Below are 27,240 nucleotides of genomic sequence, written 5' to 3'. Positions count from 1 at the left end.
TGGAATTTAAAAAGAAATGAAGAAACATATAGGGGGCAAGTTCCCTCATCTTCCAAAGTGAAGAGAAATATATTGCCTATAGTTGGTAAAATAAGAAGTAAAGATATACATGTATACTTTGAATTTACAAAGGTAATTAATAAAAGAAATAAAAGTCTCATATTGGGATGGGAATATGATAAAAAGTGAGGTAAATCCTTATCCATCATTGTAATACATCACTTGCCGTATCTAGTCTTGACATATAAAAAAAATTAAGAACAATTTTAATGGTATGAAGAAAATAATCGAAAAACTAAAACCAGAAATAGTTAAAAGGATTGCTGTCAGTAGTGAGTCTAGGGTAGAGAGATTTGGGCAAGGTGCCATTATTTCACACTTTAGGAACTTCTATATCATTTGCTTTACCTATTGAATGTATTACTTTAAAAAATTATTATTTTTTAAATTCCAGAATGGTTCTTCCTTTAATATACGTATTATCTTTGTTTTTACAACTAGGATGGCATTTGTATAACATAACATACACAAATAAGTATTTAATTCTTACAATAATTCTGCCAGGAAAAAATTATTATCTCTCACTAATAAGTGGGAAAAGTGATCTGAGAAATGCTAATGACTTGCCCAAGATGACTCAATAAGTTATATCTTTGAGAGTTATAAAATCTTAAAATATTGACTATGTCTCACAAATGTCTCGTGAAGAATCTTACTTTATAGATAAAAATGTAATGTCAACAAAGATACAAAATTTCCCACTGGGCCACAAGGATTTAATGTGTGAGCATGGTTCCTATTTCTCTGTGGGACATGGTGACCATCTGTGTATGCATCGGAAAGCTAGAAGCAGGAGGAAGTAGGCAAGAAGCAGTGGCCTCACCATAACCCTTTGACATAGGTGTTATTATTAACCACATTCTATACTCAGGGCAGTAGCACCAGAAGTAAGCATTGTGTTCATCAAGGTTGCACAGATGGTCATTGGTGGAACAAGAATTTGCCTCAAACCCTGGGACACCAGAGCCATGCCCTCTATCATTAAGGTGGGAAATCGGAAGAAAAAGGGAAGTCCAACTTACCTGTGAATGGATCACGTGGTGGTTGTAGTGATTCTCTGACTGCAGAGTCTAGGGCAATGTTTTTCTCTTCTCAGATTCTCAGTTTTCTCATCTGTAAAATGAGGAGTTGAGCTAGATTACTTCCCATTTATGCTTGAACTTGTAATGCAGCAATTCAAACAATTCTTGGAAACACAGACAAGGGCCTAGGAGAGTCCTGGCACATTATACACACTTGGTTATGTTTATTGAATAAATGACTAAATAAAGAAAACAATTTGATAAAATTAGAAATTTCTGAAGACTCCATGAACTGTCAAGTGGCCAGAGATAAGAAAGCATTAAACCCATCTCTCTCTGGATTCACTGACTGTCATTCTTCTCTGAAGTAACTTCGATTCACCAGGTTTGTGTAGGTTTGATTAAAAACAATAATAACAGCAACAAAAGTCCAGATGTAAAAGTGTGCCCTGCTATCTAGAGAGGGAAGGGATAAGGAAGGCTTAACCCTGGGATTTCTTTGCAACAGCCCCTGTCTGGGCACCACATCTCAGGAGTGTGTATTTTAGCACCCAACACCTAAACCACTTGACACATAGCAAGTACTTGGTAAGAAATATTTTCCAAATCACCAGCAGTTTATGGATTTCTCCCCTTTCCTACATATGTCGCCTAGAACTTTCTTCCAAAATCAATTAAGTTTTGAAATACAAAGCTGGGCAGAGAAACTATGATCAGATCTCAATAACTAGATTGTATTTATCCAAAATCTTTGGTTGTTAGTATCAGAAATACACTGAGCTCGAGTGATCACAAAGGAAGTGTTTGTCTGATATTCTAAAATCAATCACTGGAATTCTCAATATTAACAGACTATAAAGGAAAAATCATATGGTCATGTCAGAAGACATAGAAAAAGCCTTTGATAACATCCAACAGCCGTTCCTGATTTAAAAAAAAAAAAAAAAGCTCTCAGCTAACTAACAAGAGACCTTCCTCAACCTGATAAAGGACATCTATAAAAAAACCTACAGATAACATCATACTTAATGGTGAAAGACTGAAATGCTTTTCCCCTAAAATCAGGAACAAGACAAGGGTGTTGGCTCTCACCATCTCTTTTCAACGCTGTACAAGAAATTCTAGTTGATGTAGTCAGCCAAGAAAAATAAGTAAAAGGAATCCAGATTGGAAAGGAAGAAGTAAAACTGCCTTTATTCACAGACACCATGATCATCTTCATAGAAAATCCACACAAAAATTTACTAAGACTAATAGTAAGTTCAGCAAGACTGTAGGATATAAGATCAATACACAAATTTCTATTGTATTTCTATATACTAGCAATGAATAAACATTAGAATTTAAAAACAATATTATTAACAACAGCATAAAATAGCATAAAAACAGTAGCATAAAATACTTAGGGTTAAGTCTGACAAAAGATGTGAAAGACCTGTATATTGAAAACTATAAAATATTGCAGAGAAAAATTAAAGAAAGAAAGAAAATTAGGAATACTTAAACCACGTAACCCTGGGGCAAGTTTTATTCCTCCCTATTCAACCGCAGCTGATGCCCTCCTGAAAACACCACCTCCTGGCTGGAGGCCAACCAACACAAAACCAGCGCACTAAACAAAAATACAACCTAAGACCTTCAGAGTCCACTGCACTCCCCTGCTCCCTCCACCAGAGCAGGTGCTGGTATCCACAGCCGAAAGACCTGAAGACACCACATCATAGGACTCTTTGCAGACACTCCCTCGTACCAGCCCAGAGACTGGTAGCTCCACTGAGTGGCTAGACTCAGAAGAGCAAAAACAATCACTGCAGTTCGGCTCTCAGGAAGCCCTATTCCTAGAGGAAGAGGGAGAAAACCACATAAAGGGAGCACCTAGTGGGACAAAAGAATCTGAACAGCACACCTCGAGTCCCAGATCTTCCCTCTGACATAGTCTACCCAAATGAGAAGAAACCAGAAAAACAATTCAGGTAATATGACAAAACAAGTTTCTTTAGCAGCCCCAAAGATCACACCAGCTCACCAGCAATGGATCCAAACCAAGATGAAACTTCTAAATTCCCAGAAAAAGAATTCAGAAGGTTAATTATTAAGCTAATCAAGGAGGCACCAGAGAATGGTAAAGTCCAGTGTAAAGAAACCAAAACATGATACAGGATATGAAAGGAAAAATCTTCAGTGAAAGAGATAGCATAAACAAAAAACAGTCACCACTTCCAGAAATCAAGGACACACTTAGAGAAATGCAAAATGCACTGGAAAGTCTCAGCAATAGAACTGAACAAGCAGAAGAAAGAACTTCAGAGCTTGAAGACAAGACTTTCTAATTAACCCAATCCATCAAAGACAAAGATAAAAGAATTTTAACAAATGAACAAAGACAGCCGGGCATGGTGGCTCATGCCTGTAATCCTAACACTTTGGGAGGTGGAGGCAGGCGGATCACCTGAGGTCAGGAGTTCGAGACCAGCCTGGCCAATGTGGTGAAACCCCATCTCTACTAAAAATACAAAAATTAGCTGGGCGAGGTGGCGGGTGCCTGTATCCCAGCTACTCAGGAGGCTGAGACAGAAGAACCACTTGAACCCAGGAGGCAGAGGTTGCAGTGAGCCGAGATCGTGCCATTGCACTCCAACCTGGACTACACAGCAAGACTACATCTCGAAAAAAAAAAAAAAATGAACAAAACCTCCACAAAGTTTAGGACTATGTTAAACATCTAAACCTAAGAATAATTGGTGTTCCCAAGGAAGAAAACAAATCTAAAAGTTTGGAAAACATATTTGAGGGAATACTTGAGGAAAACTTCCCCGGCCTTGCTAAAGATCTAGACATTCAAAATCAAGAAGCTCAAAGAACACCTGGGAAATTTATCGCAAAAAAACATCATTGCCTAGGCACATATTCATCAGGTTATCTAAAGTCAAGATGAAGGAACGAATCTTAAGAGCTGTGAGGCGAAAGTATCAGGTAACTATAAAGGAAAACAGAGTAACAGCAAATTTCTCAGCAGAAACCCTACAAGTGAGAAGGGATTGGGGTCCTATTTTTAGCCTCGTTAAACAAAACAATTATCAACCAAGAATTTTGTATCCAGTGAAACTAAGCTTCATAATGAAAGAAAGACGCAGTATTTTCCAGACAAACAAATGCTGAGAGAACTCACCACTACCAAGCCAGTACTTCAAGAACTGCTGAAAGGAGCTCTAAATCTTGAAACATATCCTCAAAATACACCAAAATAGAACCTCCTTAAAGCATATATCTCACAAGACATATAAAACAATACCACAATGAAAAAAAAAACAAGGTATTCAGGCAACAAGTAGCACAATGAATAGAATAGTATCTCACATCTCAAAACTAATGTTGAATGTAAATGGCTTAAATGCTCCACTTAAAAGATACAGAATGACAGAATGGATAAGAACTCACCAAGCAAGTTTCTGCTATCCTCAGGAGACTCACCTAACACATAAGGACTCACATAAACTTCAGGTAAAGGGGTGGAAAAAGATAGTCCATGCAAAGGACACCAAAAGTGAGCAGAAGTAGCTATTCTTATATCAGACAAAACAAACTTTAAAGCAAAAGCAGTTAAGTCTTGGAACCAACCCAAATGCCATCAATGATAGACTGGGTAAAGAAAATGTGGCACATATACACCATGGAATACTATGCAGCCATTTTAAAAAACGATGAGTTCATATCCTCTGCAGGGACATGGATGAAACTGGAAACCATCATTCTCAGCAAAGTAACACAAGAAGAGGAAACCAAACACTGCATGTTCTCACCCATAAGTGGGAGTTGAACAATGAGAACACATGGACACAGGGAGGGGAATATCACACACCAGGGCCTGTTGGTGGGTGGAGGGCTGGGGGAGGAATAGCATTAGGAGATATACCTAGTGTAAATGACGAGTTGATGGGTGCAGCAAACCAACACGGCACATGTATTCCTATGCAACAAACCTGCACGTTGTGCACATGTACCCCACAACTTAAAGTACAACAATAAAAAAAGGAAAAAATTTTTTAAAAAAGACAAAGATGGACATTATGTAATGATAACAGGACTAGTCTAACAGGAAAATATAACAATCCTAAATATATATGCACCTAACATTGCAGCTCCCAAATTTATAAAGCAATTACTACTAAACCTAAGAAATGAGATAGACAGCAACACAATAATAGTGGGAGATTTCAACACTCCACTGACAGCACTAGACAGGTCATCAAGACAGAAAGTCAACAAAGAAACAATGGACTTAAACTATACCCTACAACAAATGGACTTAACAGATATTTACAGAACATTCTACCCAACAACTGCAGAATATACCTTCTATTATCAGCACATGGAACATTCTCCAAGATAGACCACATGATAGGCCACAAAATAAGTCTCAGTAAATTTAAGAAAATTGAAATTATAACAAGTACTCTCTCACACCACAGTGGAATAAAATTAGAAATCAACTCCAAAAGGAACCCTCAAAACCATGCAAATACATGGAAATTAAATAACCTGCTCCTGAATGACCGTTGGGTCAACAATGAAATCAAGATGGAAATTTAAAAATTTTTTGAACTAAATGATAATAGTTGCACAACCTATCAAAATTTCTGGGATACAGCAAAAGCAGTGCTAAGAGGAAAATCACAGTATTAAATGCTTATATAAAAAAGTCTGAAAGAACACAAATAGACAGTCTATGGTCACACCTCATGGAACTGGAGAAACAAGAACAATCCAAAACCAAACCCAGCAGGAGAAAAGAAATAATGACGATCAGAGCAGAACTAAATAAAATTAAAACAAAAAAAATACAAAAGATAAATGAAACAAAAAGCTGGTTCTTTAAAAAGATAAATAAAATTGATAGACCAGTAGTGAGATTAACCAAGAAAAGAAGAGAGAAGATCCAAATAAGCTTAATTAGAAACAAAATGGTAAACATTATACTGATACTACAGAAATACAAAAGATTACTCAAGGCTACTGTGAATACCCATGCACATAAACTAAAAAACCCAGAGGACATGGATAAATTCCTGGAAATATACAACCCTCCTAGATTAAACCAGGAAGATATAGAAACCCTGAACAGACCAACAAAAAGCAGCATGATTGAAATAGTAATAAAAAAAAATGCCAACAACAAAAAAGTCCAGGACCAGACAGATTCACAGCTGAATTCTATCAGACATTCAAAGAAGAATTGATACCAATCCTGTTGACACTATTCCACAGGGTAGAGAGAGAGAGACAGAGGGAGAGAGAGAATCCTCATTAAATCATTCTATGATACCATTATAACCCTAATACCAAAACCAGAGAAGGACATAACAAAAAAAGAAAACCATATACCAACATCCCTGATGAACACAGATGCAAAAATCCTCAATAAAATACTAGCTAACCAAATACGACAGCATATAAAAAAGATAATCCACCATGATCAAGTGGGTTTCATACCAGGGATGCAAGGGTGGCTTAACATCTGCAGGTCAATAAATGTGATACACCACATAAACAGAATTAAAAACAAAAATCAAATGGTCATCTCAATAGATGCAGAAAAAGCATTTTACAAGATCCAGCATATCTTTATGGTTAAAACTCTCAGCAAAATTGGCATAGAAGGGACACACCTTAAGGTAATAAAAGTCATCTATGACAAACCCACAGCCAACATTATACTGAGTGGGGAAAAGTTGAAAGCATTCCCCCTGAGAACAAGAACAAAACAGGGATGTCCACTTCCATTAGTTCCATTCAATACAGTACTGGAAGTCCTGCTAGCCAGAGCAATCAGATAAGAGAAAGAAATCAATTGCATCCAAATTGGTAAAGAGGATGCCAAACTCTCACTCTTTGCTGATGATATGATCATATACCTAGAAAACCCTAAAGACTCATCCAAGAAACTCCTAGAACTGGTAAATGCATTCAGCAAAGTTTCAGGATACAAAATTAATGTATACAAATCAGTAGCTCTGCTATACACAAACAGCGACCAAGCTGAGAATCAAATCAAGAACTCAACCCCCTTTACAATAGCTGCAAAAAAAATAAAATACTTAGGAATATACCTAACCAAGTATGTGAAAGACCTCTACAAGGAAAACTACAAAACACTGCTGAAAGAAATCACAGATGACACAAACAAATGGAAACACATCCCATGCTCATGGATAGGTAGAATCAATATTGTGAAAATGGCCATACTGCCAAAAGCAATGTACAAATTCAATGCAATTCCCATCAAAATACCACGATCATTCTTCATAGAACTAGAAAAACAATCCTAAAATGCATATGGAACCAAAAAAGAGCCTGCATAGCCAAAGCAAGACTAAGCAAATTTGGAGGCATCACATTACCTGACTTCAAACTATAAGGCCATAGTCACCAAAACAACATGATACTGGTATAAAAATAGGCACACAGACCTATGGAACAGCACAGAGGACCCAAAAATAAAGCCACATACTTACAGTCAACTGATCTTTGGCAAAGCAAACAAAAACATAAAATGAGGAAAGGACACCCTATTCAACAAATGGTGCTGGGAGAATTGGCTAGCCACATGTAGAAGAATGAAACTGGATCCTCGTCTCTCATCTAATAACAAAAATCAACTCAAGATGGATCAAAGGCTTAAATTAAGACCAGAAATCATAAAAATTCTAGAAGATAACATTGGAAAAATGCTTCTAGACATTGTCTTAGGCAAATACTACATGCCCAAGAACCAAAAAGCAAATGCAACAAAAACAAAGACAAATATATGGGACCTAATTAAATTAAAAAGCTTCTGCACAGCAAAAGAAATAATCAGCAGACTTAACAGACAACCCACACAGTGGGAGAAAATCTTCAGAATCTATACATCTGACAAAGGACTAATATCTAGAATCTACAAAGAACTCCAACAAATCAGCAAGAATAAAACAATCCCATCAAAAAGTGGGCTAAGGACATGATAGACAAATTCTCAAAAGAAGATATACAAATGGCCAATGAGCACATGGAAAAATGCTCAACACCACTAATTATCAGGAAGTGCAAATCAAAACCACAATGTGATACCACCTCGCTCCTGCAAGAATGGCCATAATCAAAAAATCAAAAAATAATAGATGGCATGGATGTGGTAAAAAGGAAACACTTTTACACTGTTGGTGGGAATGTAAACTAGGATAGCCACTGTGAAAATCAGTGTGGAGATTCCTTAAAGAACTAAAAAAAGATCTATAATTTGATCCAGCAATCCCACTCCTGGGTATTTACCCAGAGGAAAAGAAGTCATTATACTAAAAAGATACTTGCATACGCATGTTTATAGCAGAACAATTTGCAATTGCAAAAACAGGGAACCTCCCAGCACTTTGGGAGGCCGAGGTGGGCAGATCACGAGGTCAGGAGATCGAGACCATCCTGGCTAACATGGTGAAACCCCGTTTCTACTAAAAAAATACAAAAAAAAAAAAAAATTAGCCGAATGTGGTGGCAGGTGCCTGTAGTCCCAGCTACTGGGGAGGCTGAGGCAGGAGAATGGTGTGAACCTGGGAGATGGAGCTTGCAGTGAGCTAAGATCACGCCACTGCACTCCAGCCTGGGCGACAGAGCAAGACTCCGTCTCAAAAAAAAAAAAAAAAAAAAGCAAACATGGAACCAGCCCAAATGCCCATTAATCAATGAGTGTTTAAAGAAAATGTGGTACACTGATCCCACAGAAATATAAACCACCATCAGAGAATACTGAAAACACCTGTATGCAAATAAACTAGAAAATCTAGAAGAAATGGATAAATTCCTGGACACATACACCCTCCCAAGTCTAAACAAGGAAGAAGTCGAATCCCTGAATAGACCAGTAACAAGTTCTGAAATTGAAGCAGTAATTAATAGCCTATCAACCAAAAACAACCCAGGACCAGACGGATTCACAGCTGAATTCTACCAGAGGTACAAAGAAGAGCTGGTACTATTCCTTCTGAAACTATTTTAGACAATAGAAAAGGAGGGAATCCTCCCTAACTCATTTTATGAGGCCAGCATCATCCTGAAACCAAAACCTCGGAGAGACACAACAAAAAGAGAAAATTTCAGGCAAATATCCCTGATGAATATCGGTGCAAAAATCCTTAGTAAAATACTGGCAAACCGAATCCAGAAGCACATCAGAAAGCTTATTCACCACGATCAAGTCAGCTTCATCCCTGGGATGCAAGGCTGGTTCAACATACACAAATCAATAAATGTAATCCATCACATAAACAGAACCAATGACAAAAACCACATGATTATCTCAATAGATGCAGAAAACGCCTTCGACAAAACTCGACACCCCTTCATGCTAAAAACTCACAATAACCTAGGTATTGATGGAACGTATCTCAAAATAGTAAGAGCTATTTATGACAAATCCACAGCCAATATCATACTGAATGGGCAAAAACTGGAAGCATTCCCTTTGAAAACCGGCACAAGACAAGGATGCCCTCTCTCATTACTCCTATTGAACACAGAATTGGAAGTTCTGGCCAGGGCAATCAGGCAAGAGAAATAAACAAAGGGTATTCAAATAGGAAGAGAGGAAGTCAAATTGTCTCTGTTTGCAGATGACATGATTGTATATTTAGAGAACCCCATCCTCTCAGCTCAAAATCTCCTTAAGCTGATAAGCAACTTCAGCAAAGTCTCAGGATACAAAATCGATCTGCAAAAATCACAAGCATTCCTATACACCAGTAACAGACAAACAGAGAGCCAAATCATGAGTGAACTCCCATTCACAGTTGCTACAAAGAGAATAAAATACCTAGGAATACAACTTGCAAGGGATGTGAAGCCTCTCTTCAAGGGGAACTACAAACCACTGCTCAAGGAAATAAAAGAGGACAAACAAATGGAAAATCATTCCATGCTCATGGATAGGAAGAATCAATATCGTGAAAATGGCCATACTGCCCAAAGTAATTTATAGATTCAATGCTATCCCTATCAAACTACCACTGACTTTCTTTACAGAATTAGAAAAAACTACTTTAAATTTCATATGGAACCAAAAAAGAGCCTGCATAGCCAAGACAATCCTAAGCAAAAAGTACAAAGCTGGAGGCATCACACTACCTGACTTCAAACTATACTACAAGGCTACAGTAACCAAAGCAGTGTGATACTGGTACCAAAATAGATATATAGACCAATGGAACAGAACAGAGCCCTCAGAAATAACATCACACATCTACAACTATCTGATCTTTGACAAACCTCACAAAAACAAGCAATGGGGAAAGGATTCCCTATTTAATAAATCGTGTTGGGAAAACTGGCCAGCCATATGCAGAAAACTGAAACTGGACCCTTTCCTTACACCTTATACAAATATTAACTCGAGAAGGATTAAAGACTTAAAGGTAAGACCTAAAACCATAAAAACCCTAGAAGAAAACCTAGGCAATACCATTCAGGACATAGGCATGGGCAAAGACTTCATGACTAAAACACCAAAAGCAATGGCAACAAAAGCCAAAATTGACAAATGGGATCTAATTAAGATAAAGAGCTTCTGCACAGCAAAAGAAACTAGCATTAGATTGAATAGTCAACCTACAGAATGGGAGAAAATTTTTGCAATCTATCCATCTGACAAAGGGCTAATATCCAGAATCTACAAAGAACTTAAACAAATTTACAAGAAAAAAAACAAACAACCCCATCAAAAAGTAAGCAAAGGACATGAACAGATGTTTCTCAAAAGAAGACATCTATGCAGCCAACAAACATATGAAAAAAAGCTTATCATCACTGGTCATTAGAGAAATGCAAATCAAAACCACAATGAGATACCATCTCACAGCAGTTAGAATGGTGATCATTAAAAAGTCAAGAAACAATAGATGCTGGAGAGGATGTGGAGAAACAGGAATGCTTTTACACTGTTGGTGGGAGTGTAAATTAGTTCAACCATTGTGGAAGACAGTGTGGCGATTCCTCAAGGATCCAGAACAAGAAATACCGTTTGACCCAGCAATCTCATTAGTGAGTATATACCCAAAGGATTAAAAATCATTCTACTATAAAGACACATGCACACTTATATTTATTGTGGCACTGTTCAAAGCAAAAGTCTTGGAACCCACCCAAATGCCCATCAATGATAGACTGGATAAAGAACATATGGCACATATACACCATGGAATACTATGCAGCCATAAAAAGGATGAGTTCATGTCCTTTGCAGGGACATGGATGAAACTGGAAACCATCATTCTCAGCAAACTAACGCAGGAACAGAAAACCGAGCACTGCATGTTCTCACCCGTAAGTGGGAGTAGAACAATGAGAACACATGGAAACAGGGAGGGGAACATCACACACCGGGGCCTGTCAGGGGATGGGGGGGAAAGGGGAGGGATAGCATTAGGAGAAATACCTAATGTAGATGACGGGTTGATGGGTACAGCAAACCACCATGGTATGTGTATACCTATGTAACAAACCTACACGTTCTGCACATGTATCCCAGAACTTAAAGTATGATTTTAAAAAATTTAAAAAAACAAAATGTGGTATATATATGCGCCATGGAATACTACTCAGTCATAAAAAGGAACAAAATAATGGCATTTGCAGCAACCTGGATGGAATTGGAGACCATCATTCTAAATGAAGTAACTCAGGAATGGAAAACCAAACATTGTATGTTCTCACTCATAAGTGAGAGCTAAGCTATGAGGCTGCAAAGGCATAAGAATGATACAATGGACTTTGGGAACTTTGGGGAAAGGGTGGGAGTGGGGTGAGGGATAAAAGGCTACACATTGGGTACAGTGTACACTGCTCGGGTGATGGGTGCACCAAAATTTCAGAAATCACCACTAAAGAACTTACTCATGTGACCAGACACCACCTGTTTCCCCAAAACCTACTGAAATGAAAATAAATTGAATTTTTTTAAAAAGAGAATGCAAACACAAGCCACAGACTGGGAGAAAATTATTTAAACAAAAAAAAGAAAGGAAGAAAACTAGATATAGAATTACCCAACATATAGAAGAGAGGTTATCAGGTGTTGAGGAGAGAGGAGAATGGAGAGTTATTGCTTAAAGGGTATGGAGCTTGTTTAGGATAATGAAAAAGTTTTGGAAATAGTGGTGATGGCTGCACAGCAATGTGAATGTACTTAATGCTACTAAACTGTACACTTAAAAATGGCTAAAATGGTAAATTTCATGATGTGTATATTTCACCACAATAAAACACACACACACACACACACAACAAACACATAAGGAAACACATAGCCCAGTTTTTAAAAAAGGGCAAAAGATTCGAATATACATATTACTGAAAAAGATATATAGATGGAAAATAAATTTTGAACAGGTGCTCAATATCATTAACTAGTCTTTAGGGAAATGCAAATTTAAAATCCCAATAAACTAACCACACCAAGTGTTGGTGAGGATGTGAAGGAATTGGAACTTTTAGTACGTTACTGGTGAGAACGTAAAATGGCACAACCACTTTGGAAAACATTTTGGCAGTTTCTTAAAGAGTTAAACATCCACCTACCCAGCCATTCCACTCTTAGGTATGAAAGCATATACCTATACAAAGACTTGTAAATGAATGATCATGAGTTTTATTTGTAATATCCCCAAATACAAGGAATCCAAATGCTCAACAGGTAAACAGACAAGTGGACTGTAGAATATAGAATATACAATGGAATAAACAATCATGAACTAGGTATACCTGCAACAATATAAATGAATCTGAGAATAACTATTGAGTAGGGGAAGCCAGACTCAAGGAAAGAACAGATGTTCTTTTTTTATGGCTGCTTAGTATTCCATGGTGTATAGGTACCACATTTTCTTTATCCAGTCCACTGCTGATGGGCATCTAGGTTGATTCCGTGTCTTTGCTATTGTAAATAACGCTGTGATGAACATATGGGTGTACGTGTCTTTTTGATAAAATGACTTACTTGCCTTTGGGTACATACCCAGTAATGGATCGCTGGGTCAAATAGTAGTTCTAAGTGCTTTGAGAAATCTCCAAACTGCTTTCCACAGTGGCTGAACTAGTTTTTATTCCCACCAACAGTGTGTAAGGGTTCCCTCTTCTCCGCAGCCTCACCAGCATTTGTTGTTTTTTGGCTTTTTCATAATCGCCATTCTGACGGGTGTGAGACATTATCTCACTGTGGTCATGTCCTTCACAGCAACATGGATGGCAGCCATTGTCCTAAGGAATTAACCCGAGAATGGGAAACCAAATAACGCATGTTCTCACTTATAAGTGGGACCTAAACATTGAATACACATAGACGTAAAGATGGGGACAGCAGACACTGGGGACGACTAGGGAGGGAGGCAGGGAGGGAGGGAGGGAGCAGAACAGAACGTGGGCTGAAACACTGCTACTCACTACCTGGGTGACTGGATCATCTGAACCCCAACCTTCAGCACCATGCAATATACTCATGAAACAAACCTGCACATGTACCCTTTAATCTAAAATAAAAGTTGAAATTATTTTTTTAAAAAAGAGCACATAGTATATTATTCCATTTACATAAAATTTTAGAAAACACAAATGAATGTGTTGACAAATCAGTGGTTGCCTGGAGAAGGAGGCGTGCAGAGAGGTACATGGGGAATAAATTATAAAGGGACTGGAGGAAATGTTTGGAGGTGATGAATGTGTTCACTATATTGATTGGGGTGATGATTTCATGGACGTATACATCTGTAGAAACGTTGGTGAATACATATGTTAACCTGTATTCTCAAATTGTCCACTCTAAGTATGAGCAGTGGGGATTAAGAGGAAAATAATAGTAGAGAACAAAATCAGAGCTTGGCGAGGCTCTCTGCTGACGCCGTGGAGAGTGTGATTAAATCAGATCTTCCAACTAAGATCTTGGGGAGAGGTTGGGGGGTGGAAGGTGGAGGGAGGAAGGGAGAGAAAACAGAGGGCGGGAAGAAGGGAAGGAGGGACGGAAAGAGACAGCGAAGAGAGGAGGAAGGTAGGTGCATTCTGTGCAAATCACTGGCAGCTCCGCGCCGCAGAAAGGCCTTGGCTGGGGGCCTAAGGGTGAAGCTACATGGTTATCAAAGTCCCCTTCCCTGGAGCCCCTGGAAGGAGTTGTTGCCGAAAACAGGAGGGGGTGCGAGGAGGGAGGGAATCAAACCTTTTGTTTCTCTTTTTTCCCCTAGGACCTGGTCTCATGCTTTCCCCCCTCACCTCTCCCAGGGGGCCCCCCCCCGACCCCCGACCCCCGCTGCGGACGGGTTTCCCCGGGGAGGCGGACGAAGCGTGGACGAGGACAGGCGCCTGGCACGGGGGTTTCAGAGTCGCGAATAGGCCCTCAAGGCCGGGGTGGAACGCCGGTCCCCACGCGAAGCCACTTCCACGGAACGCCGGTCCCCACGCGAAGCCACTTCCGTGGAACGCCGGTCCCCACGCGAAGGCGCTTCCATAGAGCCTGGGCCAGGCGCGCACCGTCCCTCGCCTTCGCCTCCGCTTCTCTCCTCCCCTCGCGGCCCCGCGCGCCCGCGCCCTCCGCCTCCACCCCCGGGGAAGCCGGGCCAGGCGCGGCGGCGGCGGCGTCTCCACGAGGGAAGGTCGTCCTCACGCGCTGCGGCCTCAGGGCGCCTCTCCACGCGGCCTCGCAGCTTTCCTGTCCTGCCCACGGCCGAGGCCGCGGCTGTCCGGGTGGCCTGGAGGGTGCAGGGCTGGGCGGGGGGCGGCGGGACTTGAACCGGCGCCTGCTCTCGCGGAGGCATCCGTGGAGCTCACCCCTTTCTCGGGAAATATTTTGTCATTGATAAAACGCAGTCCCCAAAGCGAAGGTCCAACCGGCGGCCAGACGCACCCCGGGCACCTCCAGGTGGACACACTGGGCCTCCGAGAGGGGCGGAGGGAGGGAGGGAGGAGCCGGGGAGCCTGCAGGAGAGGGTGGGCGAGGGGGAAGGAGGGGCGTCGGGAGGTGGGTGGGGACGGGGTGGAGCTAAGAAGAGCCGGGAGAGTGGGGACCCTCTGGCCACTCCAGAAAGACCTACTGGATCTCCACTCCTGCCCTCGCTCACCCTTACCCTCTGTCTCCCATTCACTCTTTGGTTTGGTCTGGTGATTCATTCTCTCTCTTTCTCCCTCCCTCCCTCCCTCCTTCTCTCTCTCCCTCCCTCCCTCCCTCCTTCTCTCTCTCCCTCCCTCTCTCTCCCTTCCTCCCTCCCTCTCTCTCCCTCCCTCTCTCTCCCTTCCTCCCTCCCTCTCTCTCCCTCCCTCTCCCTCCCTTCCTCCCTCCCTTCCTCCCTCCCTCTCTCCCTCCCTCCCTCTCTCTCCCTCCCTCCCTTCCTTCCTCCCTCCTTTCCTCCCTCCCTCCCTTCCTGCCTCCCTCCTTTCCTCCCTCCCTCTCTCTCCCTCCCTTCCTCCCTCTCCCTCTCTCCCTCCCTCCCTCTCCCTCTCTCCCTCCCTCCCTCTCCCTCTCTCCCTCCCTCCCTCTCCCTCTCTCCCTCCCTCCCTCTCCCTCTCTCCCTCCTTCCCCCTCCCAATCCTGGGCTGCTGCGTGAACTTTACACTGAGGTGCCCAAACCAGCGCAGTCCTGGTGCCTGCAGAGGCTGAACTAGCCCTGCAGGTGACCACAGACTCTCTGCAGTAACCCCCAGCCAGGCATTTTCCTGAGCACTCTCATCAGAATGACCACATTTGGTCACTCTGTTCTTGGATGTCCCTCTTGTGCTGGAAGCCCATAATTTGACTTGATTTGTTGAATTGCTCCGATTTTTTTTTTTTTAATTTTGAGAGATAGGTATAATGAGATGGTTGTCATGGCCCATTTAATAGAATCAGGGACCAAAAAACACCCATCGTTCAACTTCCCTTCTATTTTCTCACCCTAGCAGGATTTCTTCGCTGGATGGGGAAAGGAGCTGACCCATCCTTACTGCCCCCCTAATTCCTTGTAACCACTGATTTCTTTACTGTCTCCATAGTTTGGCCTTTTCCAGAATCTCCTATAGTTGGAATCATACAGCATGTAGTTTTCAGATTGGCTTCTGTTATTTAATATTATACACTTAAGGGTCCTCCATGTCTTTTCATGGCTTGATCCTCATTTCTTTTTAGGTGCTAATATTCTGTTGTCTGGGATGTACCATATCCATGTGTGGCTTTTTGTGTGGACATAAGTTTCAACTCATTTAGGTAATATCAAGGAATATGATTGCTGTATCGTATGCTGAGTGTATTTTGTTTTGTAAGAAACTTCCAAACTGTCTTCCAATATAGCTACACTATTTTGTATTCCCATGCAATGAATGAGAGTTCCTGTTGCTCCATATCCTCACAGGCATTTGAAATTGTCAGTGTTCTAGATTTTGGCCACTCTAATAGGTATGTAGTGGCATCTAATTATTTTAATTTGCAATTTTCTAATAATGTATGATGTTGAGCATTTATTTGCCATCTGTATATTTTCCTTGTTCTGTTCAGATATTTTGTCTATTTTTAAATTGTGGTGTTATTATTTTTTTTTTTGAGACAGGACTTCATTCCGTCACCCAGGCTGGAGTGCAGTGGCACGGTCATGGCTCACTGCATCCTCGACCTCCTGGGCTCAGATGATCCTCCCACCTCAGCCTCCTGAGACTACAGGCACGTGCCACCATGCCTGCCTCATTTTTTGTAGAGACGGGGATTTGCCGTGTTGCCCAGACTGGTCGCAAACTCCTGGACTCAAGCAACCCACTTGCCTCGGTCTCCCAAAGTGCTGGGATTATAGGTGTGAGCCACTGCTCCTGGCCTCTTGTTGAGTTTTAAGAGTTCTTTCTATATATTGGATAACAGTCCTTTATCAGATACATCTTTTACAAACATTTTCTCCCAGTCTGTAACTTGTCTTCTGATTTTCTTGACAGTGTCTTTCTCAGAGTAGAAGTTTTTAAAAGTCCAGCTTATCAATTATTTCTTTGATGGATTATATCTTGGGTGTTGTATCTAAAAAGTCATCTTCAAACCCAAGGTTATCTAGACCTTCTCTTATGTTATCTACTAGGAGTTTTATATTTTTGTGTTTTACGATTAGGTCTATGATTAATTTTGAGTTAATTTTTGTGAAGGGTTTAAGGTCTGTGTCTAGACTCATTATTTTGCATGTGGATATCTAGTTGTCCAAAACTAGAAGAAAAGCTGTCATTTGGCCATTGTATTGCCTTTGCTCCTTTGTCAAAGATAAGTTGACTATATTAGTGTGGGTCTGTTTCTGGGCTCTGTACTGTTCCATTAATCTGTTTGTCTATTTTACCAATACCACACAGTCTTGAGTATTGTACCTTTATAGTAAGTCTTGAGGCTGGGTAGTGTCATCATCTGACTTTGTTCTCCTTCAGTATTTTTATGGATACTGTGGGTCTTTTGCTTCCCATATAAACTTTAGAATCAGTTTGTCAATATCCATAAAATAACTTGCTGAGATTTTGATTGGGATTGTGTTGAGTCTGTAGATTGAGTTGGGAAGAACTGACATCTTGACAATAATGCATCTTCCTATCTGTGAACATGGAATATCTCTCCGTATATTTAGTACTTTGATTTATTTCATCAGAGTTTTGTACTTTTCCTCATATAGATCTTATACATATTTTGTTAGACTTAAACCTAAGTATTTCATTTTGTGGGGGTGCTTAATGGTACATGTTTTTAATGTCAAATTCCACTTGTTCATTACTGGTATATAAGAAAGTGATAGACTTTTGTATATTAACCTTATATACTGTAAACTTGCTATAATCACTTCTTATAGGGTTTTTTGTCAATTCTTTCTGATTTTCTCCATAAACGATCATGTCATCTGAGCACAAAGACAGTTTCTTTCTTTCTTCCCAATTCAATTATCTTTTATTTCTTTTTCTTGTCTTATTTCATAAGCTAGGACTTCCAGTATGATGTTGAATAGCAGTTGTGAAAGGGGACATCCTTGACTTTTTCCTGATCTTAGCAGGAGAACTTCTAATTTCTCACCATTGAGTATAATTTTACCTGCAGGATTTTTTTTTGGATGTCCTTTATCAAGTTAAAGAAGTTCTCCTTTCTTCCTAGTTTGCTGAGAATTCAGGATAATTTGATTGGGGTGTAATTACAATCAGTAAAATGAACACATCTTAAGTGTTCATTTGAACATTTTGAGAGTGGTATTCACTCAGGTAACCACAACTCCAAATAAGACATAGAAAATTTCTATCACCTAAAAAGTTTCATAATTTCCCAGTCAATTCTCCCCACCCCAAATAAAACCACTTCCTAATTGCTATAATCTAAGATTATTTTTGCCTGTGTTTGGACATCATACAAATGATTCCATGCAATAGGTATCGTCTCTGACATCTTTTAGCCAACATGATATTTTGGAGATTCATCCATGTTGTAGTATGTATCACTCATTTATTCTTTTATATTACAGAGTAGATTCCATTGTATAAATATACTTTGATTTATTTATCAGTTCTCCTTGATGGACATTTGAAAATATATTCAGTGTTGGCCGGGCGCGGTGGCTCACGCTTGTAATCCCAGCACTTTGTGAGGCCGAGGCGGGTGGATCACGAGGTCAGGAGATCAAGACCACGGTGAAACCCCATCTCTACTAAAAATACAAAAAAAAATAGCCGGGTGTGGTGGGGGGTGCCCGTAGTCCCAGCTACTCGGGAGGCTGAGGCAGGAGAATGGCGTGAACCTGGGAGGCAGAGTTTGCAGCGAGCCAAGATTGCGCCACTGCACTCCAGCCTGAGCGACAGAGCAAGACTCCATCTCAAAAAAAATATATATATATATATTCAGTGTTTGGCTATTATAATGGCGTCTTTTGATGAGCACAGACTTTTTAATTTAATGTTTTACTTCATAGTTAGTGCTTTTTGCATCCAATCTAAAAAATCTTTATCTACATCAAAGTCTCAAACATATGTTCCTGTGTTTTATTGTAGTTTTATTGTTTTAGCTTTTACATTCAGGTCTATGATCCATTTCAAATTAATTTTTGTCTCTGGCGTGAGTAGAGGTTAAGGTTCACAGCAACTTCTGTCTCCCAGACTCAAGGGATCCTCCAGCCTCAGCCTCCTGAGTAGCTGGGACTACAGGCATGTGCCTCCATGCCCAGCTATTTTTTTTTTTTTTTGTATTTTTGGTAGAGGTGGGGTTACACCATATTGCCCAGACTGGTCTCAAACTCCTGAGCTCAAGCCATCCATCCACCTCAGCCTCCCAAAGTGCTGGGATTACAGGCATGAGCCACCGCGCCTGGCCTATTTCATAGATTCTAAGATGCATATTTTTTTTCACATTTTAGCATCTCTGAGGTTGGGGTGCATCTTAACGTCATTGTCCACAAACTGTCCTGTGCTGTCATTTTCCCTGTGTCTGAACAAACTTGGTAGTTACACCTGTGACTTGACTGGGTGACCTCAACCTTTGATGTTTCAATCAATGAACCATTCAGGGATCACTGAGATCATTTGCACCTTGCTTATTTTCCTGAACATCTTTTGTTGACATCTTCTATGAAAATCAAAGAGGCCCCAGGATCAAACTCCCAGATGTCAACAGCTTGGAAGGGTTCCACACACTTTTAAGAAATTTTCTGGCCAGGCATGGTGGTTCAGGCCAGTAATCCCAACACTTTGGGAGGCTGAGGTGGGCGGATAGCTTGAGGCCAGAAATTCAAGACCAGCCTGGGCAACATGGCAAAATCCTGTCTCTGTGGAAAATACAAAAATTAGCCAGGCGTGGTTTTGTGTGCCTGTAATCCTAGCTACTCAGGAGGCTGAGGTAGGAGGATTGCTTCAGCCAAGGAAGTCGAGACTGCAGTGAGCTGTGATTGTACCACTGCACTCTAGCCTCGCTGACAGAGTGAGACTCTATCTCTGGGGGTTAGGGCTTCAATGTATGGATTTGGAGGGGACAAAATTCATCCCACAAGTGATGGAGACAAAAGCAAACCAAAAGAAAAAATCCCAGTACTTTGGGAGGCTAAGGCAGGCAGATCACCTGAGGTCAGGAGTTCAAGACCAGCCTGGCCAACATGGCAAAACCCCATCTCTACTAAAAATACGAAATTTAGCCAGGCGTGGTGGTTTGCGCCTGTAATTCCAGCTACCCAGGTGGCTGAGGCAGGAGAATTGCTGGAACCTGGGAGGCAGAGGCTGCAGTGAGCCGAGATCGCGCCACTGTACTCCAGCCTGAGCGACAGAGCAAGACTTGGTCTCAAAAAAAAAGAAAAAAAGTTGTAACTGAAGGAAACCTAGTGTGCAGAAATGCTTTGAAGAAAACTTCAAAGAAATGCTATTAGTCTTAGAGATATGAGAAGATATTACATCCATTAAACAAGAATAATATACCATAAAAAAATTCAAAGAATGAAAAGGGCTCTTAAAAGTTTAAAACATGGCTGGGCACAGTGGCTCACACCTGTAATCCAAGCACTTCGGGAGGCTGAGGCAGGCAGATCACCTGAGGTCAGGAGTTTGAGACCAGGCTGGCCAACAGGGTGAGACCCCGTCTCTACTAAAAATACAAAAATTCAGCTGGGCGTGGTGGTGTGAGCCTGTAATCTCAGCTACTTGGGAGGCTGAGGCAGGAGAATCTCTTGACCCAATAGGCGGAGGTCGCAGTGAGCTGAGAAAAGAAAAAGAAAAAGGAAATTTGTGAGAGCTGAGCATAAGCCACACTGAATGCACACACAGGAAATATTAATACGTATTAGTTATGTTCTGAGGACGTATGTTCACAAACACAAAACCTCTGGGGAGGCTGAGGCGGGTGGATCATGAGGTCAGGAGTTCAAGACCAGCCTGGCCAACACAGTGAAACCCCATCTCTACTAAAAATACAAAAATTACCCGGGCGTGGTGGCAGGTACCTGTAGTCCCAGCTACTTGGGAGGCTGAGGTGGGAGAATTGCTTGAACTCGGGAGGCGGAGGTTACAGTGAGCCAAGATTGTGCCACTGTGATCTAGCCCGGGCGAAAGAGTGAGACTCTGCCTTTTCTTTCTCAAAAATCCCTGGGGTCTGCCTTTGCTTGAGAAATTAGTTTATCCAGCTATACTTGATGGAAAACCCAGTGCTTCAGTAGCAGAAAGAACTTTGTGGTGTAAGCCATTCTAGAATAAGTAGACAGGCTGGGGGTCTCTTCCATGGGATGCCAGTTGGCTGTGTCCTACAGACAGACCTCAAACAAAGACTCCATCCCAGGGACATCCCAGGCTCTCCTGAAGCTAGGACTCTGGAATCAGGACACAGATTGCTCTATCTGGGCATATTTCTCTAAGTAAACAAGTCGCTCTTCCTGAAAGTAGCTGTTGTGTTGCTGTATTCCCATCACATTCCCAGGGGTGTGAAATAGTAGACTCTCCAGTCTACTAGAGATGGGGCCATTTTCTCAGCAACACTTGCTTGTTATATCCTGTTAAAAAATCTTAATGTAGAAAAATGGGCAAAACATAAATATATGACTCCATGAACAACTACAAAGTGAAAACATATATAGTCAATATACATATTTTTAAAAATAAAACATTGTGGCTGGGCATGGTGGCTCACATCTGTAATCCCGGCACTTTGGGAGGCCGAGGCAGGCAGATCACCTAAGGTCGGAAGTTCAAGACCAGCCTGCCCAACATGGAGAAACCCTATCTCTACTAAAAATACAAAATTAGCCAGCATGGTGGTGCATGCCTGTAATCCCAGCTACTCGGGAGGCTGAGGCAGGAGAATTGCTTGAACCCGGGAGGCGGAGGTTGCGGTGAGCCGAGATGGTCCCATTGGACTCCAGCCTGGGAAACGAGCGAAACTCCGTCTCAAAAAAAACAAATACATTGCCAACACACCAAAAGCCCCAAACAGTATCTGCTATCACTGCTATCATTACTTAAACACTGTGGTTTAATTTTGCAATTATTGAATTTTGAAGTGTACATTTTGATTTTTTAGTATATTCACAAGATTTTGCAGCCATCACTATAATTTATTTTTAGAGCATTTTTTGTCCTCTGTCAAAGAACCCCCCATACCCATTTGCTGCTACTTCATACTCCCCACATTCTGTCCCCACCCTAAAGACTTACTTTGTGTCTCCATAGATTTACCTCTTCTGGACACTTTCTGTAAATGTAATGAGTCTTTGGTGACTAGCTTCTTTAACAACGTAATGCCTCAAGGTTCATCCATGTTATCGAATGTATGGATATGTCATATCTTTTTATTGCCAAATAACAGTCCATTGTGTGGCTGTACCAATATTTTATGTATTCATTCCTCAGGTGGAGACATTTGGGTGGTTTTCACTTTCTTCCTATTAACAATAATGCTGCTCTGAACATTTGTGTACAATAAAAATAAATAGCATCCTACAATTAATACGGAAACAACAGAAATTTATTTCTCATAATTCTGGAGGCTGAGAACTTCCATATCAAGGATCTGATAGATTCAATGTCTGGTGAGGAAATGCTTCATAAATGGTTCATAAATGGTGCTTTCTTGCTGTGTCTTCATGGTGGAAGGGGTAAGGTCTTTCTGGGGCCTCATTTATTTATGTATGTATTCATTTATATTTTTGGAGACCCAGCCTGCATCTGTTTTCCCCTTCTTCCTTGAATGTAAACCCTAGAAAGCCAGGCTTTCTTTTGAGAGCTTGGGAGATTTTTGTCTCAACTCAAAGAGACTAGAGGATAACCCATCTATTTTTCATTAGTCTTAAACTCAGCTTTTTTACTTCCTGTAGAGTTTCAGAATTTGGCAAAGCTCTCAAGGCTCAAGGCTCTATTCTGCCCGGCCCCGCAGGCAGTCAGACCTTATGGTTATCTTCCCTTGTTCCCTGAAAATTGCTGTTATTCTGTTCTTTTTCAGGGTGCACTGATTTTATATGGCTCAAACACACATGCTTTACAATCCATTTATACAACAGTGGTCCTGAGGTGATGTACATTCTCAGCTTATGAAGATAACAGGATTAAGAGATTAAAGTAAAGACAGGCATAAGAAATTATAAGAGTATCGATTGGGGAAGTGATAAATTTCCATGAAATCTTCACAATTTATGTTCAGAGATTGCAGTAAAGACAGGCATAAGAAATTATAAAAGTATTAGTTTTGGGAACTGGTAAATGTCCATGAAATCTTCACAATTTATGTTCTTCTGCCCTGGCTCCAGCCGGTCCCTCCGTTCAGGGTCCCTGACTTCCTGCAACAGTAATTCTCATGCTTTTAGTTTCAACCATTCTAAGCCCTTATCTCTGCAGTATATCCCTTGTAAACAGCTGACAGTAAGACCCAGCCTGCATCTGTTTCCCCTTCTTCCTTGAGTGTAAACCTAGAAAGCCAGGCTTTCTTTTGAGAGCTTGGGAGATTTTTGTCTCAAAGAGACTAGAGGATGACCCATCTGCTTTTCATTAGTTTTAAACTCAGCTTTTTTACTTCCTGTAGAGTTTCAGAATTTGGTAAAGTTCTCAAGGCTCAAGCTGGTTGTCTGAAGCCTTTCAAACCCCCAGTTTTATCACCATGTATGAGGTATGGATCCAAGTTTATTTATTTATTTTTTGCATGCGGATATTCAATTGTTCCAGCACCATTTGTTGAACTTTAAACATGCATTTAAAGGTGCATATACATGCTGATTTGTCAAAGGGATAGACTGGGCTAGTTATTTACCTGTATTTCTCAACTCTAAATCTTCCTTCTAAATCGTGCTCTGTGCTGCTGGGGCTGAGGCTCTACAAACTCTATGTCCTAGACTCCCTTGCCAGTTGGCTTTCTGTTACATCTGCCAATAAGAACTGTTAATAAGAGACTGATGTTGGGAGAAAAGCTGAGTCTTGGGAGAGAAGTTGAGGCAGGGCTTGGAACATGTCTGGAGCCCAGGGTCTAAAACCCCTCATGGCCTTTGGAACGTGTCTAGACTTGCTGGCTCCTTGCTTCTAGCACTCCCATTATCTCAAGTAGCCATATGTTTCAAAGAACATGCTAAATCATCACAGCTGTAGCTCATTCACTTGATACACCGCTTCCTTTCAACCCCCACATCCTCACCACCTGTTTCTTTGTTTGATCACCAATAAATAACGTGAGCTCCCAGAGCTTGGGGACTTCGCAGGCTCCATACTAGCATTGGCCCCCTGGTCCCACTTTCTGTCTTGTCTTTTCTCATTCCTTTGTCTCCGCCGGACTTCGTCACCCCCACGGCCTGGTGTTGGGTCTGATCACCCCAACAACTGGAATACGGAAGGGGATAAGGATTCCTTCCTAATTGCTAGCTTCTGTTAGCAGTAGCTGATGGCATGGCCCCAGCTGACAGCTGTCAGTCTTCACCTGAGCCAGGTGGCACCCCTTTGAGAAATAGAGTACTACCCCTTCATATCCTTCACCTGCCAATCTGGGCTTCCTCTGTGGAGGTCCCAACACCCACTGGTCTGTGTCCTCTTCTCAGAGGTCCCAGCACCAGCCACAGGACTCCTCTTCTCAGTGGTACAACCAGCAGCTTCCAGGCCCTGCCACATATCCAGAGCTTGGGGATCAGCTATAGAGAGCCAATCCCCTGGGAACCCATGCATTAGTCCCAGGGGGCCTCTCCTCCAAGCACCTACATTCTGGAAAAGCCTTCACTTCTATTTTCTACAGTCATGATACCTGGGTAACTCAGTGCTCCCTTTTGGATTTTTCTTAGCCCTTCAATAGTTATGTAAATCTGCATGAAATTTCCACTGTTTGAATACAGTGTGATTCCCTGCTGAGCCCTAACTGATACTCTGTGTTTCCAGTGTCCCTCATCCACTAGACTCAGTGGTGTCAGGAATGGTGTGGTATTTTCTTGTAAATTTAACTCCTTAGGTGGACACACAGAGAGCCTCAATAAATATTTTTAATCCATCAATGCAAGGAGTGTGGCTGTTGGAAGTCAGCCAAAAGTCCAAGTTCACAACTTGGGTGACCTCAGCTTCTTTTTTCGGAAATGAAGTTCATATTTTCCGAGCACTTTTTCTGTGCCAGGTGCTTCCAAATGTATCTCATTTAATCCTCACAACATACGTCAGAGGAAGACATCATTTTTACAAGTAAGGAAATAGAGGCTCAGAGAGATGAAGTGGTTGGCCCGGGCTGTCTAGCTTGTAAATGGTGGGCTGTGATTCCCATACCACTGGAGTTTCTGGAGTCAGAGGCTGCCTGGAGTCAGGAGCTGCCTGACTCCAGAAACCATTTTCTGTGCATTTCATGTAACTCCACCTCAATTGCCTTCCTTTCATCATCTTTCATCATCTGCACACTGATTAAATAAAATTTATCATTTGGATGAAATTAGATAAATAATTCTGAATGCATTCTTTTTTAGAATAAATTATCTGCAGTTCAGTATTTTATTCTTACTAACAAATTCCAAGCAACACTCCTACTCACGGGGCTGGCCCTTCCCATGCATTTTCTTTTCTTGCTTTTTTTTTTTTTTTTTTTTGAGATGGAGTCTCGCTCTGTCACCCAGACTGGAGTGCGGTGGGGCCATCTTGGCTCACCGCAAGCTCTGCCTCCCAGGTTCAAACGATTCTCCTGCCTCAGCCTCCCGTGTAGCTGGGATTACAGGGATGTGCTACCATGTCCGGCTAATTTTTGTATTTTTATTAGAGACAGGGTTTCACCATGTTGGCCAGGCTGGTCTCGAACTCCTGACCTCAAGTGATCCGTGCACCTCGGCCTCCCAAAGTGCTGGGATTATAGGCAGGAGCCACCGCGCCCGGCCCCATACGTTTTCTCGCTGGCCATGCTGCACACCGTCTGCTAAGTTGCCATGGCTGTCTGGTCATCTGACTTGTCACCCTCTCATCCCTGACCTGCCCCCAGTGTGTCTGCTTTTGCATGGCCAAGGGGTCAGATTCTTCTGCAGAGGACAGCCCTGTGAGGTCCAGGTTACGGACTCCTGCTCAAGCACATGTAGGATGCGAGCCTGTTGGTGTCTGGGTCCTTCGGTAGTATTCGCGGCAGCCTGCCGAACTCTGCCTTCCAAGATCCAGTTCATATTTTAGGGCCCCAGTGTAAATGTTGCAAAGTCCTTCGCATTTCCCCTGCCCCAGAACAGCAGCAGGGAAAGCTAGAATGGAAAAAGAGAATGAGCCCAAACCCAGCAGCTCCGGCCATGAGGCACGCCTGTTCCACGTCGCTCCACGTGGCTCCGTGTTTGTTGCCTCCACATCTGTTGCAACCCAGCTAGGCTGGTGCAGAAGGAGCCCAGGGGGTCCTGCTTATCACCGAATTCCTTTACTGATGCTGTCGTTTTAAAGAGAAAGAATCCCCACGAAAGGTCCACCACAGGAGCTGGGACCTGTCACTGATCCCAATGGGTAAGGAAGACTCATCTGCAGTGAGCTCCAGGGGACCTTTCTACCACTCACAGTGACCCGTGGGAACAGGACACACAACGTGATGCCAAGCCTGGCACAACAGCTGAGTACCTTGACTCGTCCCAAACCCCAGAGTAAATGCAGGGCACCTGAGGCAGCTGCCAAGGGACAGATGTCCTTTCAGAGCAGCTCTGGACAAGGCCCTCATTTATTTGTCACCTGCTCTCCCTGCCTTTAAAAACCTAGGCATTTTGTCTTCTTTTCTCATTTTTGTCCTACACAGGAACGTGAGAGCCACCTGGTGGAAGGTTTCATTAGCAAGGAGGACGAGGGAGAGCTTGGCAGCTTGGCAGAGCTGCAGGTTGTGGAGAAGCAGCTGAGACAGCAGCCCCGAGAGAGGAGATGTGTGCTTCCCTGGAGCACAGGGCAGGTTGACATATCAGCTGCGGAACAGTGTCTGGACCAGAAGCCTTTGCTCACTGTGAGAGATAGGCCGGGCCACTTACTTGCTCACCGCGCATGGGGGCTGAGTGGTGGCTGTTAGAGAACCCTGGAGGCCAGTGGTTGAGGCTCTGAAGGGGACATGGCTGTCGCCGTGGGAGCAGGGAGCCAAGAAAACTGCCGAAGCAAGCAGCCTGCTTTCGGAGCCAAGCCCTGAGGGGCAGGTGTCGGGGCTTCCATTCAAGTGTCAAGTGAGAAAACTTCAGCCACTTTGCAGAGACTCCACCAATCCTGTGTTGAA

General features: G+C 42.0%; 1 long non-coding RNA gene across 1 annotated transcript in view; it reads left to right on the top strand.

Moving 5' to 3' along the window:
- LOC129482002 (uncharacterized) overlaps positions 1–27,240 on the top strand; it is a 29,383-nt gene extending 2,143 nt beyond the window's left edge. The window contains exon 3 of the long non-coding RNA XR_008657563.2: positions 26,782–27,240. This is a non-coding gene — a long non-coding RNA (uncharacterized lncRNA). The remainder of the gene's footprint in view (positions 1–26,781) is intronic.

The sequence above is a fragment of the Symphalangus syndactylus genome, chromosome 5, assembly GCF_028878055.3.
Source record: "Symphalangus syndactylus isolate Jambi chromosome 5, NHGRI_mSymSyn1-v2.1_pri, whole genome shotgun sequence".
Taxonomy (NCBI): domain Eukaryota; kingdom Metazoa; phylum Chordata; class Mammalia; order Primates; family Hylobatidae; genus Symphalangus; species Symphalangus syndactylus.
This window is presented reverse-complemented; position numbering and strand designations above follow the sequence as displayed.